The following is a 16,130-nucleotide window of genomic DNA, read 5'->3' as shown; positions in this document are numbered from 1 at the left end:
CGTGCTAAGGCTCCTAGTTAAAGGGCAGATGCTGTGCAAGGGCAGGTCAACCTACGGAGCCCAGGCCTAGCAAAGCCAACATGCCACTCCACCAAGACCCTGCCTCTCAGGGCCAGACTCACTCGAGACCCACCTTCTCCCAGCAACCGTGGAGGGTCATCTCTGTTCTGCAGCTTCCTTGAGGGAGAAGCCCTGGGTCTGCATCCTGGATGGGCACCCAGGTCACCCCCTCGCCTTCAGTGATGGTGAATGATGAAGCTGTGGTCATTCCTTTCCCTCCCCAGCCCCATCCATCAACAAATAGGCACTTGGGCTAAACCATGATTCTTCATCTCAATTCCCATGACCGTGGGAGGCAGGGGCAGAGCAGAATCACTATTCCCAGTTTACAGATAAGGAATTAGGATCAGAGACGGAAGCAACCTGTGGTCACCCAGAGAGAGAGTGGAGAGCCCAGGCACGGTTGTCTCCCACACCCTGGTCCAGGGCATTCCACCCTAACTCCCACCGCCCTCCCTCTGGTTCTGTCCAGACCGTGCCGACCCCACAGGGTTCCCCAGGAGAGGCAGGCATGAGCATCGCCACTCACTCTTCTCACTGCTCACCTTGGGCATGCAAAGCATTCAGGTGTCAGGGCCCTTTCTCACTCATGAACATCCAAAGAGGCCTATGCCTGCTGTGTCTACACCCTCACCCCTGCAATCAGGCGATGCCCTACCACACCATAGAAGCTGCTCTCACCAGGTCACCTTCAGCCTCCCAATTGTCACTCTGGACTCTTTCACAGCTGCTGCCCACTCCCCTTGGTTTTGGGACACACAGCCCCATTCCAGCCTTGCTCCAACTCTTGTCCCAGTCCCAAGTGGCTCTCGCCCCTGAGCTTCTCCTGCAATGCAAACCTTCTACAGATTTGCATCCTTGGCCTGCAAATCCCTCCTCCTCCTCTCCTCCTCCTCCTCTCTCCACGGTCGCTCTGATCCATTCACCCCATGGCTTCTGAGACTTCTCTAGGTGGACCATTCTTCAGCCCACATTTCTAGCATTCCCTGAGCTATGAACAGAACATTCACCACACTTTAAAATCCTGCTTCTCCTTCAAGATCAAGTCCCAACTTCTCCTCTTCCAGAAAGCCTTGCACAACGTCCCCATGTACTGCCATGTCACTCAGGGTGTCATGTCCTCTTCTAGCTGTGATGGTCCTACCCACACCTGCCAGATGGCACTGATTGGATGGGGAAATGATCCTCCATAGGCAGCCAGGCCCATCATGTGAACTGGCACTAAGGGCTCTGCTCCATGGGCAATAGGCCATCAGATAGGGCTATGGACAGAACTAGAGCAAGAGGGCCAGGCACACTGGCTCATGCCTGTAATCGCAGCACTTTGGGAGGCTGAGGTGGGAAGATCGCTTAAGAACAGGAGTTCAAGACCAGCCTGGGCAACACAGTGAGACCCCATCTCTACAAAAAGAAAAGCTAGAGCAAGAGGCCATAGGAGGGTGGAGGACAGAGCAGACAAGCAGAAGGAGAGTCAGAGACCCCGGAGGTGGGGCAGGAAGGAGGCAGAGAGGCGGCAGGGAGGAGTCCAGAGCTGCCTGGCTCCTGGCTTCATCTCTCCTCCCAATAAACTTCGTTATCTTAAGGCCACCTGGATGAACCTCTGGAATTACTGAGTAAAGGGTTCCAGCACCCCAAACAGATGAATGCCTTTCCTCCTGCGGGCTCCTCCACAAACACAGAACCCTTGGGGTTTCCTCCCACCACTGCCCCAGGGCCCTCTGTGGGATGAGAGTGCTCAGGAAACTGGCAGCCTGAGACACCAGCAACCTGGAAGGCCATGCTGCACAGGCCTTCATGGGCTCATGGCCCAGCGCCGGGGCCCATCAGGGTTAGCTGCTGTGGCCAGAATCCAGTCTCCTGTCACAGGAGCCCCTCCCACCTCACCCCAAGTGCACGTAGGAGTCCGGCCAGTTGAGGCCCAGTCACGGCTTGGAGTGAGGCTGCAGATCTCTCTGGCATGTTGGGGCAGGAAAAAGCCTGGGAAGGGTGGCCTGGCCAGCATCCGTGGTTGACAAAGAAGGAAACTGAGGACCAGGGAGCGTGGCTGAGGCCAAGGGTGGAGAGGGTCGGGCGGGGCCGGCACAGCCCTGTCTCCTGAAGGAGGCTCTGCTGTTTTAGTGCATCTCACAGCCTCTCTGGGGAGATCTAGTTTCCTTCCTGGTTTTACGCGACCTTGGGCCAGTCACCTTTGCTCTCCCTGCTTCATTTCCTCCTGCATTTTAAAGAGGCCTAAAGCTCAGCATCGGGGATGTGGAGTGGTGAGAGCCGAGCCGCTGCCCGGAACCAGGCTGTGGTAGGGGCACAGGGCCAGGTGACCTTTCAGGCACTGTCAGGTGACCAGCACCCGGGAGGGCTAGACAGAGGGAGACCAGAGCCTGGGGCCTGGACCGAGCAATCAGCTCAGGACTCCTCGAGTACAGGGAGGGCTTCAGTGCCCGGTTGGCCTGCCCCTCTGCCAATCCCGCAGGTGCTCCCAAGCAAACCTCTCCTTTTTCTTCTTAACGTGATCTCCCGCTGTCACTCCATCGCCTTCCTTCCCAGGTAGTTCTGGGGCTGGGGGTATATGTGAGTGTGTGAGCGTGTGAAGGTGTGTGGGGCATATGAAGGTGTATATGTTGGGGGTGGAGGCAGGGGCTGTGTGAAGATGGGGAGTCTGAAAGTGTAGGCTGTTGGAAGGTGTGTGTGCAAGTGTGCATACTTGGGCATGGCAGCCATGAGGGAATCTGTAGATGGCTCAGGGGACATGTGAGGAAGAGCGAAGCTGGAAGTACAGCTCCTGGAGAGCTAGGCACCAACTAGCCCTGTGAGCAGGTTTCATGGTAAGAGTCAGTACCTGCATCCATCCGAGGTGCCAGCACTGCAGGGCCTGCTGCCTGAGCCACAGCAATTGGCAGGAATGACACCAAGGCTCATCGCTGGCCTGCCCAGGTCAGTGGGGGGTCAGCATGGGGCCCCAGCTTCATGGCTCCTGGACTGAGGCTACCCCTGCCCTGTGCCATCTGCTCCACACCCCAGGCTCTGCTGGTTACAGGCAGCACCAGGGCTGAAGCTCAGCTATGGTGAACTTTGGGACCCTCATTCAGCCACCCTCTGAGGACTGAGGACTGAAGGCGCAGCTCTGTGTGTGCCCTCCACAGGCCATGAGCAGGCAGAGGCTCTCGCCTGAGCCCACCCCTCCTGCCAGCCCTCTACCCTTCCTTGCCCAGGCACAGTAAGCTGGGTGGGAGTGACAGAGGGTGCCTGGCTGGGGCCAGACAGACAGACAGCTGAGGCAGGCAGCACACAGGAAACTGGCATGAGCAGGCCCCTTGCTCCCCAGCCTGCCTGCTGGAGGAAGAGGGAGGAAACTGCCACTTTCCCTCTCCCCACACACCCATGTGCAGCAGGAAAGAGGCTGGAAAGGCGGCCTCGGGCCAGAGAGAAGAGAGATGGGACTGGGGCCCTGTGTCAGGCTGACAGGTACCCATGGAAGCACCCTCTCCAGCCACCCATCCCACATGGTCTCACTTCACAGAACGAGAAATAGAGGCCCAGAAGGCAAGTGAGAGGGCCTCTAGGTGGCCTGGCCTGTCATTAGCAACCATTCCTGGCCCAGGGGGCTCCATGTCTGCCCCTCCCAGTGAGGCAGGCTCCATTATTCCTGGCTTCGGGGCAGAAAGGGGAGGGGCAGAGTGGAGGCAGGGAGGGTCCAGGGCATTTCTGCCAGCCTGGGAGTTCAGTGTGTGGGCCAGAGCCATGCTAACTTGGGAGGGGCTCATTCTCACAAGACATGTTTTCGTAGGGTGACCAACTTGTTCCCATTTGCCCAAGACTTTCCTGGCTTTAACACGAAATGTCCCACACCCCTGAAAACCCTTCAGTGCCAGGCAAACTGAGACAGTTGGTCACCCTACTCTAACCTTCTGGTGGCTCTCCCAATGGCTTCCATATATGATGGGGCCAGGGTGGAACCAAAGAGCTGGGGGGGTCTTAGAGGCCATCATCTTCATCACTATGTCCCTCAGCTCATTGTCACTGTCCTCTGCTCCAATGCCCACAGCTCCTCGTAGCTCCCCACCACACCAGGCAGTCTATTCCATTAGGGACCATTTCTAAGGGCTAGAAAGTTCTTACAGCAGGCTAACAGTGGCCTTTCTTCGGTCACTTTTCCCTTCCCCTTCTCCCCCTGCCTTCCTTCTTCCCCCTGCTCCTAGAGCTCCCAGAACACACATGTGCCTGCCTCCTCTTCTCGGCCACTACCCTTTAATTCCTGGAAGGCTGTGATCACACCCCTGGGGCACCTCGGGCATGTCTTCTCCAGCGAGTGATTTCCAGCCTTGATGTGCTGGTGATGAGCAGAAAGGGGACACCAGGAGACATCACGGCCCCATTTTCACCTTGCTGCCTTCACCCCCTCCCCTGCTCCATGCCTTCCGGAGCTCTGTCTGTGAATTCCATCAGGCCCAAGCCACCCCTTCCTGAGAGGAAGCAGAGTGGGGCCTTGGAGGGCAGGGCAGGGAGAGAGCATCCTGAGTGCAGCAGCAGCCTTTGGGGAGCCACAGAGGCTGGTTTGCGTCTGCAGATGCTCGTTCTGGCTACTGCAGGGGAAATAAGCCACATCATGAGGTAGGGACTACTGGGGAGGCTACTGCTGGCATCCAGGAGAAGCCATGGTGGTGGCTTGGAGAAGGGCGTGGCAGGAGTGATGGAGTGCAGTATGGATCCTAGATGTATCTAGAAGGTGGACTCTGAAGGATTTGGCAGTGAATTCAACACAGTAATGTGGAAAAGGAGGCACACAGCGGGGTCCCTTGTCCCCAGTGCTGCTCCACACACTACCAGCTGACATCAGCTCATGCTGAGCCTGGAGGGCGGTGGGGATGGGGAGAGCATCCTGAGTGCAGCTGCAGCCTTCAGGCCTGGGGGCTGGACATGTCTCCCTGCCCTCCACCATACCTAGGCCCAGGTGACTCTGTTCCCAGCAGGTGGGTTTCAGGAAAGGCGTGCAACCCCAGACAGCATTGCAGCCTCCTGAACTCACCAGCCAACTGGCCCACAGGTCTTGGAGCTCCTCCCTCTGTGGAAGTGGTTCTCAGCCCCATCTGTCCATCAGAGTCACAGCAGACCCCTCACCAGACTCCACCCCACACAGCTCCCAGATTGGATCCCTGCTGGGTGGACCTCCTGGGTGTGTATTCTGATGCTCGCAGGGAGTTGAGAACCACTGCACTAGTTCAAGCCCCTTGCATTAGAGATGGGGAAACTGAGGCCCAGAGAAGAAAACCAAAGGTCCCAGGTCACACCATGTGTCAGGACCGAGGTTCCTAGCCCCACCCCAAGATGCCCCCAGCCCTTGAGGCCCCAGGCTTTGGCAGGGAGGGTATAGAACCCTGGGGGAGGGCAAGGGCTGTTCACCCCCTAGGCTTCAGGGGCTGATCTGTCATCTACTCTGCCTGAGCCCCAGATGGAGGCGACTCCCTCCTCCCACTCTGTGCCACCATCTCCTCCATGCTATAAACCTGTCTTGTAAAAGCCGATGAAAGGCCTGGCTGTCAGCCACAAAAGCCTGCTTGGGCCTCTGCTCCGGCCTCATGTGGCTCCTGGAGCTAGCAGGAGAGAGGCAAGATGCTGGCATTCAGCTGCTCCATAAATCTATCAGAGGCATTTTTTATCACTTCCCGACATTCCTCTGTAAAAGCCACTCGGCTGCGTTTACAAATTATAGAATTCATTTGATGCTGGGGACCTGGCTAATGGCCTGGGCAAATCCAGCAGGAACAGATGGGAGCTCACCCACTCAGCTCCCATCTAGCTGTGCAGCCTTTGATGACCAAGTCATGGCAATTCAGCCTCTGCTTGCCTGTCTGTAAGATGGGGGTGCAGGTGGCTGTGAGGAGTCGTGAGATCATAGACGTGCATGCCTGGCTCTGGGCTGAGCGCACAGTAGGCCCTCAGTGAAGGATGGTGGCCATGACAGGTATTGGAGCCCATCTGGAGCCGTGAGTTGGGGAAGGGTCACAGGGAGCAGAGCCCAAGGCCTGGGCCTCTCAGCCCCATCTCTCACCTCCTTGCCAGGCAGGCCCTCCTGTATCACAGGGCACCCTCGAGGTCAGGATGCTCTGTAAACCACAAGGCTTATATACATGGGGAATTATCATTTTCCTCCTCCCACTCTTCTTCCTCCTTCCAGCAAGCTTGAGATCCTCTCCCCCACATGGAATCTTTGAACACCCCACCTCAAAACTGTTTCAGACCCTAGAAATCCATGCCTTAGAAGTTCTAGCCCTCCATGAACTGTTGGGTTGAGGCTCTCTGGGTCCTGAGTTAAGGATTCTGCAGCTGCTTCAGGCTGATGAGTGACAGCTGCCATTGGCCTTAGAGAATGTGGGGCAACCCAAAATATGGCCTCACGCTTTGCCGTCGTTCAAGTTCCAAACTCCTTATTCCACAGATGAGGAAGCTGATGTGGAAGGAGGGGAAGGCACTGGGCCGAGGAGTTAAGAAAGAGCGGCCTGACATGTCTTATGCACCTCCTGTGAGCTGCGCACCAGCCACCATGTCTCTACACCATCACGCTGGATCCTGCAGACAATCCCAGCCATTTGAGAAAGGAGGCTCTGAGGTGGGAGCAGCCACCCAACAAGCTGGTAGCACTGTGACTTCCAGGAGCCAATGCACTGGACCCCAGGGTCTCAAACAGCAAAGGCCAACCCAAGACCAGTGAGGCCCGGCAGCTCGGGAGGCAGGTGAAATGGTGTGGCAGGAAGCCACAGGAATCTCACAACAGAGGGGATGAATCATTTCAGGCTGGAAGCATCCTCTTGCAGCAGTTTCTTTTTCACCACTTGAGAGGTAGAACAGAGTAAATTATTAGTAGTGCTGGAAAAGCCAGTCGCCCTCCCATTTGAGCAATGCCGGGAACTTCTCAGAAAGCTTTCCTGTCTGACATTGTTCGAGCCACTGGGATGCCCTAAAAAGGTGGACAATGAGGCTCAGCCTGTCCTGTTTCATTAAGGAAGAAATTGAGGCTCAGGGAGATGACCCGGCCTGAGGCCACACAGCCCAACCTCCAGGACTCCTGGTTTAGCACTTGGTGCCTCAGGTCTCCCTTCCCTCTGAGGCCAGAAAGGCAGGGCAGGGAACTAATTTTTGGCTTATCTTCCAGAGAAAGAGAATCATTCTCTCGCTTTCTCTGTTCCACTCTCCCCCTCATTGGTGCCTTTTGTCCCCGCCTGCTCTGTGCCAGCACTGAGCCCGGGGCTTTCCACACACCATCTCACGAACCTCGCAAAAGCTACATGAAAGGGGAGTGCTCATTGGCCCATTGCACAGGCAAGGAAACTAAGGCTCAGAGCAGTTGAGGGTTCAATGCCAAGACTGGACTCCAAATGTCCGCTCTTTCCTCTCAGCTATAAGCCTCTGTTGCCTTCAGCTCTCCTGCCCCGGCTATTAAGCCAAAGCGGCATCTGCTGTGGCCACGTTTTGTGGGGAAGAGAAAGTCATCGTTCAGTCTCCTCTGCTGAAAATGGGTGTAATGATCAAAGTACTCCCTTCCTACAGTCCTTGGGTAGACTGATATCATGGCTAGGAAACGGAGCCTGACACATAAGCAGTCTTATTATTCTACCGTCCTTGCTGCTGCCGCTCCTACTATGTTGATCTAACACAAGACAAAAACAGAGTCTTGAGAACCTCAACGTGCTGTATCCAAGGCAAGGACCGAGGGGGTTGGGCTGCTGCCACAAGGATTGGGGGGAGTCGAGGGCTCAGGGGAGGCAGGAAGATGAAAGACTGTTAAGGTTTTACGTTTTCCAGCGGGATTTAGTGGGAGTGGAGCCTGCAGAGGGGGTGGCGCAGGGCTGGGACCAGCACGGGGCTGGATTCCAAGCATCCCAAGGGCCAGACCCCAGTGCCTGTGCCTCTGAGCCTGGGTCCAACCCCGCCACCCAGGCCCCATCTGCCTGCACTGCCATCTCCTTGGCTTGTTAACTCGGTCACTCCCTGGGATTTTATCAGGCGCCTCTGAGGTGCCCATTTCTGGGCAGCAGCATTGCAGGGAGAGGAAAGGCCTGTGACAGCTGTGACAGAGCAGGACACCAGCTCAGGTCCCAATGGGGCTGAGTTCTAGCCCAGCTCCCTCGCTTCCACGCATGGGCCCAGAACACACTGGATCCACAATAAAGCTTTTGATGAATGAATGCATGCATGAATGAATGAATGAGGCACCCTGGGGTCTCTGTTCCTTCATCTGTCAAATGGGAGAGTGGCAACTACCTGCCAAGGTTGTTGGGAGGCTGTCGGAAGCAGTGCACACACAGCCTGGAGCACGGAGGCAGGCCGGGCGTGGGTGAGAGGGGCTGTGATGACAGTGGCTTTGCCTCTGAGAATCACCAGCTAATTGCCTCTCCATGGTCGGCTTTCCCCCCCAACTCCTGGATGAACCGCAGGTCAGCCCACAGCCCCCCAAAACTCAGTCACTGTCTAATAAAATCCCGGGGCTTCTCACGCACGCACACACGCCGAGCAACACAGTATTGGGAGCAGATGTTATAGAAAATCAGCGTGGCCTGGATTGGAACAATTCTGCATGTATTTCTGAGTTTTGTTTCAGAAAGTGAAGTCATCACGGGTGACACAAATCAATATAAATATAAATGTCTTCCAACCTGGCCAGTGTGGGATAAAGGAGGTCACACAGTGTCCACCCCCAGATTATGGGTTGCACCATCTCCACCTGCTTTATTGCAGCCCCAGAAAGATGTGGGGGGCCCAGGGAGGGTAAGGGAGGGGCCTCCCCTATGTGCTCATGCCCAGGCCTCATGTGTAGCCTCATGAGAAAGGAGCGGGGGTCCCAGGGCTGATCCCTTCCCAGGTCAACCCTTCAGTCCTCTTTGCATCATGAGGCCCTCTGTGTTCTGGACAGAAGTGGGCTGAGGGATGCTTCTCTCCCTGGGTCAGGCCATGCTGGACCACCAGGGACCGAAAGCAGGGACCCCCATGTCTCCTGTCTCCAAAGGCCCTCCAGTGTGACCGCGCCTCCCTCGGTTCATCTTTTCCTTTGGCAAACACTCTTTGAGGGTCTGCTCTGTGCCAGGTAGAGGGGCCCAGCCATGAACGGTCAGCCACAGTCCAACTCTCATGGGACTGACAACCACAAAGGCAGCCTGGCCCCACAAAGTCATGGCACAAAGCCACTCCAGGGGTGGCAATTAACAGGGGCCTGACCTCATCTGGGCAGTGTGGCACACTAAGACAGACAGATGACCCCAGGTGACGTGGCAGTAGAAAGAGATGCGCAGAGACCTGGCAGGGGAAGAAGAGAAAACACATTCAAGAAAAGGAAGGAAAGTCACGTGCTGGAGTACGGAGTCTGCTGCAGCCCTGAGAGGGGGGCAAGGGGCCGACTCTCATCTCAGGTCCCCAGCTCCCTAGACCCCTCACCCTCTCTCTGTCCACCCACAACCATGCTTGGGATTGCTTCTTCCCATACACACTTTCCTCAAAGGTCAGCTCATGCAAACAAGTGCCTGTGGCTACTCCCGCCCCACTGTCTAGCAGGTGCGGTGGGACTCTTGAGTCCCCTGGGGCTTCACAGGAGGCTTTCCCCAGCTCCATCTCCTGCTTCTCTCCCCAAACATAGCAGCCACAATCAGGGGCAGCCCACTGACCCTGCGAGCAACTATGACTCAAAACAACGTTGCACAAATACAGTAACATTTCCAAAGCCATGGACTCTGGCCGTGTGACTAGCAACTTAACGGACTGACAGTGGGCACAGGGCTCCAACATGTGGAAGGGCCTATCAAGGGCTGAACCTCAGCAGTGCACATTTTACCTCAAAAAGAGGTGAGGCAGGCACTTGAGCCCGAGGGTTCAGGATCCACTTGGCTCCTTCTGCAACCAGAGAAGGGAAGGTCGTGCTCTAGGTTCAAGTTCTTTGCAGTCCAACCTCCATGTCCCCATGGCCACCTCCTCCAGGCAGCCCACCCTCCTCTCTCTAAACCCCCAGTTACCTCTGTCCCCATTAGAGGCTGAACTGGAGGCTTTATTAATTCTTAACGGCCTAGGGATCCAGACTGAGACCATCCTGCCCCTGAAACTGGCTCAGGAGAGATTCACAGTGAATAATTCAACAGGAGATCAAAAGCCACTACCTCCAGTAAGCAATCCTACCTCCCGTTGGAAAAGAAAGCCTTGCTTCTGTGATTTGAGAGAAAGACAGGGAGAGAGAGTCAAGGCAAAGAGATAAAGAGGCTTGGAGGCAGAATAAGAAATAAATGTGGTGTCATTGCTCGCTTACTTGTCTGTATCCCCAAAAGGCATGTCATCTGTCTTGCTCTGCCCAGCACCCAGAACAGGAAGTGGCCCAGGGGGCCAATGAACATTTGTTAAATGAAAGAAGGAGAAAAATCATAGAGCAGGGAGTTCCATTCTCACCCACTCCCCACCTGCCTAGGCCACCTCAGCACCCACAACGACGGCCGAACCTCTGCCCAGCCAGAGAGCCATGCCAACCAGATACTCCCCCCACTCCTGGTCCTGGCAGCAGAGGGCCCAGCAGGAGCCCAGGAGGCTGGGGCAGCTCCATGGCCCAGTCCTCTGGGTGGCTCTACACCACCCATGTGCAGAGAAAACAAAGCATCCACGTGGGCATGTATGACTTATGGCTTTAATCTCCCTGATAGAAGGCCTTTAAAGATTATTTCAGGGATGAAAAAAAAATAATCCTGGGTAATGAATCACGGCCTTAAGAAGCTGATAAGCAGCAGGGAAGCTGGCCGGGCCTGAGTTCCTGATTTAATTAAAGTCTTACAGATACTCCCTGAAACAAAATCCATCGTAGCCATCAAGGTGATAAAAAGACTGCAGGTTCCTTTAAACCAACTCACCTGCCTCGTGAATCTTCTTCCTAGTGAAGACAGTAGATGAGGCCACGTCTTCCGGACTGGGCCTGCATCACTGCAGATGGGCTGCTGGGGACCCTGAGGGACAGAAAGTGCCTCAGGAAGCCCAAGAGCCAGAGGCAGATGCCAGCCTGGAGGAGGCAGGGACCAAGCTCAGACAGGGAGCTGGACAACCCTTGGGTTGCTTGCTAACCGTCTCTGGGACTCAGTTTCCACATCTAGCATCCAGCAGGAGGCGAGGCCAGCTGGTCTCTGGAAGCGTCCCAGAGCCAGACTTCTGGATTCAGAGCCTCGTATTTTCCGAGAAGGTGAGGAGAGAGACGGATGATGTCTCTATGTGCTAGAAAGATCTCTCCTCTTCCCCGGCTGATTTTCAGTGCCTCAGAATCCAGCCCCTGCCTCTCCATTTCCTTTCCCTGCCCTCCCCAGTCCTGCTCAGGCATGTGACTACCCTGATGAAGGCTCACTGCCAATGCTCCCAGGGACACTGAGCCACCCAGGCAGCCCTCTGGCTACCCTGGTCCAGTTGAGGGGTGGTGAGCAGAGTGCATGAGCCCAGGCAGAGTGCACCACAGAGGCTGAGCCAAGGGCAGGGCCCCCAGAGCAGGCAGGAGCTGTGGGTTCCATCTGGCTCCACATCAGACTCACAAAGGCCTTGCAGAGAAGCCAGGTGGCTGGGACCTGGCAGGACGGAAATAGAGCCCAAGAGAACATGAGGACAGTGGCGGTGGTCTCTGCATCCTCAGAGCCCAGCCAGTCCTGAGAGGGGAGTCAGACAGGTAGACGGGCAGGTGGACAGCATCCAGGGAGCTGACGTGAGCAGAGGCTGGTCCCCGCAGCGCTGTGCCAGCTCCCTCTCTGCCAGTCCTTGGCCCTGACAGCCCGGGCTGGCAGGCACCTTGTGCTCAGGGTGGACGTGCAAGTGATTGGCCTCCTCCAACAGGGGCCAGTGGCATAGGGGCAGAGTTGCCAGAGAAATTTGAATTTCAGATTAATGAGGAATAATTTTTAGTACAATTATATCCCAAGTATTGCATTTATTTGCTAAATCTGGCATCCCTATGAAGAACGTCCCCTATGCCCCACGCCTGGCACAGAGCTGCCCCAGAGAGAGGCCTCACGCGGGCAGTGTGGACAGTGAGTTCCTCATTCATGGCCCCGAGGCCCCTGGAGCCTCCAAGTGGACAGGAGCTGGTGGGATGGTAAGGAGCGAAGGCTCCACCTGAAAACTGTAGGCTGAGATGGAGGTGGTCCTGAGCCCGGTCACCGCGCAGGAAAGTCCCCCTGACCCAGTCCCGCGGCTGCGGGTGGGGCTGCTGGGGGCCGGCTGCCACCCAGCGGCCAGAGTCGGAATGGCAGGTCATGGCGCCCAGAGAAGATGGAGCACGTCAGCGCCCCCGCCACAAAACGGCCAATTTGGCAGGGTTAGAATTTTTACCCCACTTGAAACAAAAGGAAACTGAGGTTCAAGATCACCCAAAACCTAAATTAATGTCGAGACCCTAGCTTGGGCACAGCCTAGTCCCCACCTCCAGCCCTCCCTCTCTCCTATTTGCAGTCACCAAGTGGGCCCCCAGGCCTGCCATGTCTTTCATGCCTGTCTTCCGCTCACCAACCTTCGATGGCTCCCTATTGCTGATAGAATGGAGTAACCCTTCCCTGTGCTGATACTCAGAGCCCTCTGTGAAACAGCCCACACTTCACTTCCCAGACTTGCTACCTTTCCACCTTTCTAAGTCCCTTGTGCCCCCGCCTCCTGGAACCTCTCCCAGCCCTCGTCTCTCTTGAGCTCCAAGCACCTTCCCCTGTGCCTTGTCCCCTTGATCCGCCCTGTGGCTGCTCCCCCTGTCTCCTATAGCCTTGAGCTCCTAAAGTCGAATGTCCTGGGTAGCAGGCCTGGAACATCTCTAAGCCCATCTAACTTCATAGCTCTAAGTTCCATATATGCACCAATGACTCCAAAATGTATCCTCGACTTGGTGGACCCACGTCCTTAATGAGGTCCCTGCCTTCCTTCTGGAAGAAAACTCAGAAAGGGAGAGAGCTCTCCTGTTGTCTGGCGTCCTCCCCAGAGCCCACGATGGTCCCACAGTGGGTCATGCACCCAGCCCAGCCTTGCTGACTCAGGCAGGAGAAGTTGCACCTTCTCCCTCCTACAGGAGTCCAGGAAGAGTCTGGCTCTGGATCTTCCAAGCCAACCCAGGCACTCGCTTTCAAAGGAGCTCCAAGTTTCTTGGTAGCTTCTAGTTCTCATTTATCAGAAGGAAAACTGAGGGCCTCTCTCCACCATTAAAGGACTAAGAGGGGATTGGAACTGGAGTTTGTTCCTTATCTACAGATGGACCTGGAACAACTTCCTAGGGGAGCCCAGAACCTGCAGATATCTTAGAATGTGCTTGTTATCTCATAACACATCGCTTAGCCCAGACTAGCCTAGAACTCACTTTAATACAAACCATATATATTAGCCAGCTCAGAGACACAAGGTATCCCAGAATACCTGGGTTGGCTTGGAATACCTGCTAGCCCAGAGATCAGTTCAAAACATACAAGTTAGACCAGGTTAGTCCATAATGCATAGGTTTACTTGGTATACCCAGGATTGATTAAAACAAATACATGATTTAAAAAAATTTTTTTAAACCCTCCCTCAGATGAAATCTCCCCCAGACCCAATGCATAAAACAGATGACATGGAGCTGCCTGGGATGAAGGGGGATGGGGCCCAGGCAGTGGTGTGCTGCTGAATGTTCCACTCCCAGCTTCGGGAGGAAAACTCTGGGTTGTAGCATCGGCCAATTTCTGTGGTGTAAATACTCCCTCTGCAGCCATTTCAGGTGCCAGCTGAGTCCCTGAGCTCGGAGCTTGGAAGAGATGTGCATAACGAACTCCACAAGCCAGGGAGCCAGCTCCAGCACCCAGAGCGCCCATCCTGTATCCTGGGCTCTTCTGGGGACCCATTCCCCAGAACCCCAAGGACCTCCAAGCTTGAGAACACAGGTCAAAGACACAGAGGCCAATCCAAGCCTGGAGCTTTCTGAAAACTGAAGGAACCCAGAAGAATGCTTCCTGACGTCCCTGGCAAGAGTGGGTAAAAGTAGGAAATGAAGTCAATGTGGAGATCGGGCCCCCAAATTTTCCACATGACTTTGACCAAGTTCTTTCTGCCCTCTGGGTCTCAGTCTCCCCATCTGTACAATGAGAGACCTGAGGGCCACAAGCTTCAGGAAGCCCCACTCTGGCCGTGAGATCGGCCCTGCCTGCCTTTGTCACCTCCAGCCCCGCCCTGGCCTGGACTGGCACCCATCCCTGACAGAGCCCCAGGTGCTGAGTCACTCTCCCTCAACCCCTCACACGCCTGTCCCCAGCCAGCTGTCATCCGAGGAGTCTACAGAGTTAATTCACATGGGGGCATGTGTCCTCTGACCAGGGAGATGGAGCCCAGCTCCATAAACACGCTATGCCTGAATGACATGACAGGCGGCTCCTTGCATCAACCAAGAGCATTGGAAGAGCCCAATCAACACTTTTTTAATAGTTAAAGAAAAAATTGGCAGGGCGTGGTGGCTCACACCTGTAATCCCAGCACTTTGGGAGGCTGAGGTGGGCAGATCACCTGAGGTCGGGAGTTCAAGACCAGCCTAAACAACATGGAGAAACCCCGTCTCTACTAAAAATACAAAATTAGCTGGGCATGGTGGCCCATGCCTGTAATCCCAGCTACTTGGGAGGCTGAGGCTGGAGAATCGCTTGATCCCAGGAGGCAGAGGTTGCGGTGAGCCGAGATCAAGCCATTGGCGCTCTAGCCTGGGCAACAAGAGCAAAACTCTGTCTCAAAAAAAAGAAAAAAATTTAGGCCAGGCACAGTGGCTCTCACCTGTAGTCCCAGCCACTCAGAAGGCTGAGGTGGGAGGAGCCCGGGAGGTTGAGGCTGCAGTGAGCTGTGATTGCAGCCCTGCACTCCAGCCTGGGCAGCAGAGTGGGACCCAGTCTCTAAAAACCTAAAAAATACATTGTAAATAAATTTTTTTTAAATGTAAATTAAACTTAGATGTAGGTCAAAGTTTCAGTGAGGCAGGCCAAATTAGCTCTGAAGATCTACTGTATGACATGGTGATTATAGTGAATAATAATACATCGGATACTTGAAAATTGCTAAGACAGTAGATGTTAAATGTTCCACCACCAAAAAAAAAAAAGATAACTATGTGAGGTGATGGATATGTTCATTAGCTTGACTGCAGTAGTCATTTCACAATGTACACACATATCAAAACATCCCATTGTAAAGCATAAATATATACAATTTTATTTGTCAATTATAGCTTAATAAAGAAAAAAATTATTCACGAAATATTTTGAACATTTAAAAGAGAACATTTAGCTGCTACCTGGACTGAACTGATGTTAACACTCGGCCAGGCTTCCCCCACTGCGACATCCCAGTCCCTCCTCTGAGCATGCTGAATGCCCCTCTCCCAGGGCCCGTGGGACTGCCACGGGGCAGGTGACCACATTCCCTGTCACAAGCAGGGCTGTGGGAGGACAGGAGCAGCTTCTCTGTACATCTGCACTGTCTGCTGTCACAGCCTCATCTGATGGCTCATTTACCCTTATAACTGCCCGGTGAGACAGGTGAAGATTTATTCTCTCTGTTGTACAGAAGAAGAAACTGAGGCGCAGAGGATGAGGGATTCATCTGAGAGCACATGGCACACAGGAGGCTGTCAGGACTAGACCCAGTCCTGTCCCTAAAACAAGTGTTCTCTTCCCAGTCAGCCCCTTGGCTCCCATCTCAGCTCCCCTCTCCTCTGGGCCTCAGGAGGGGCTGTTATTAACCATGCCGTGCCAGTAAGTGGCAACTGGGACTGTCTCAGGCAAACTGGGCCACATCTTGACCCTACCTTCGAAAGTCCACAAGAGCTGATCGAGCTCCAGCATCACCTGAGACGCGGGGCAGATGTGAAAGAGAAGACACTGTCCCTGCCCGCAAGTTGTATTCAGAAGCCAAGATGCGTTCTTTCACAGCATCCAACGGGCTATATGCACCAATGCCTCCAAAACCAGGGAATATCAACCAGGGCTGTGAGCAGAAGGGCTGACTTTCTAGAGGAGGTGGGGTTTGACTGGGGTCTTGAAAAGCAAGCCCTGATGAAGGAGAGAAGAGGGTGAGGTCCCTGCTGGCAG

This window comes from Hylobates moloch, unplaced genomic scaffold (genome assembly GCF_009828535.3).
Source record: "Hylobates moloch isolate HMO894 unplaced genomic scaffold, HMol_V3 SCAFFOLD_3, whole genome shotgun sequence".
Lineage (NCBI taxonomy): Eukaryota > Metazoa > Chordata > Mammalia > Primates > Hylobatidae > Hylobates > Hylobates moloch.
This window is presented reverse-complemented; position numbering follows the sequence as displayed.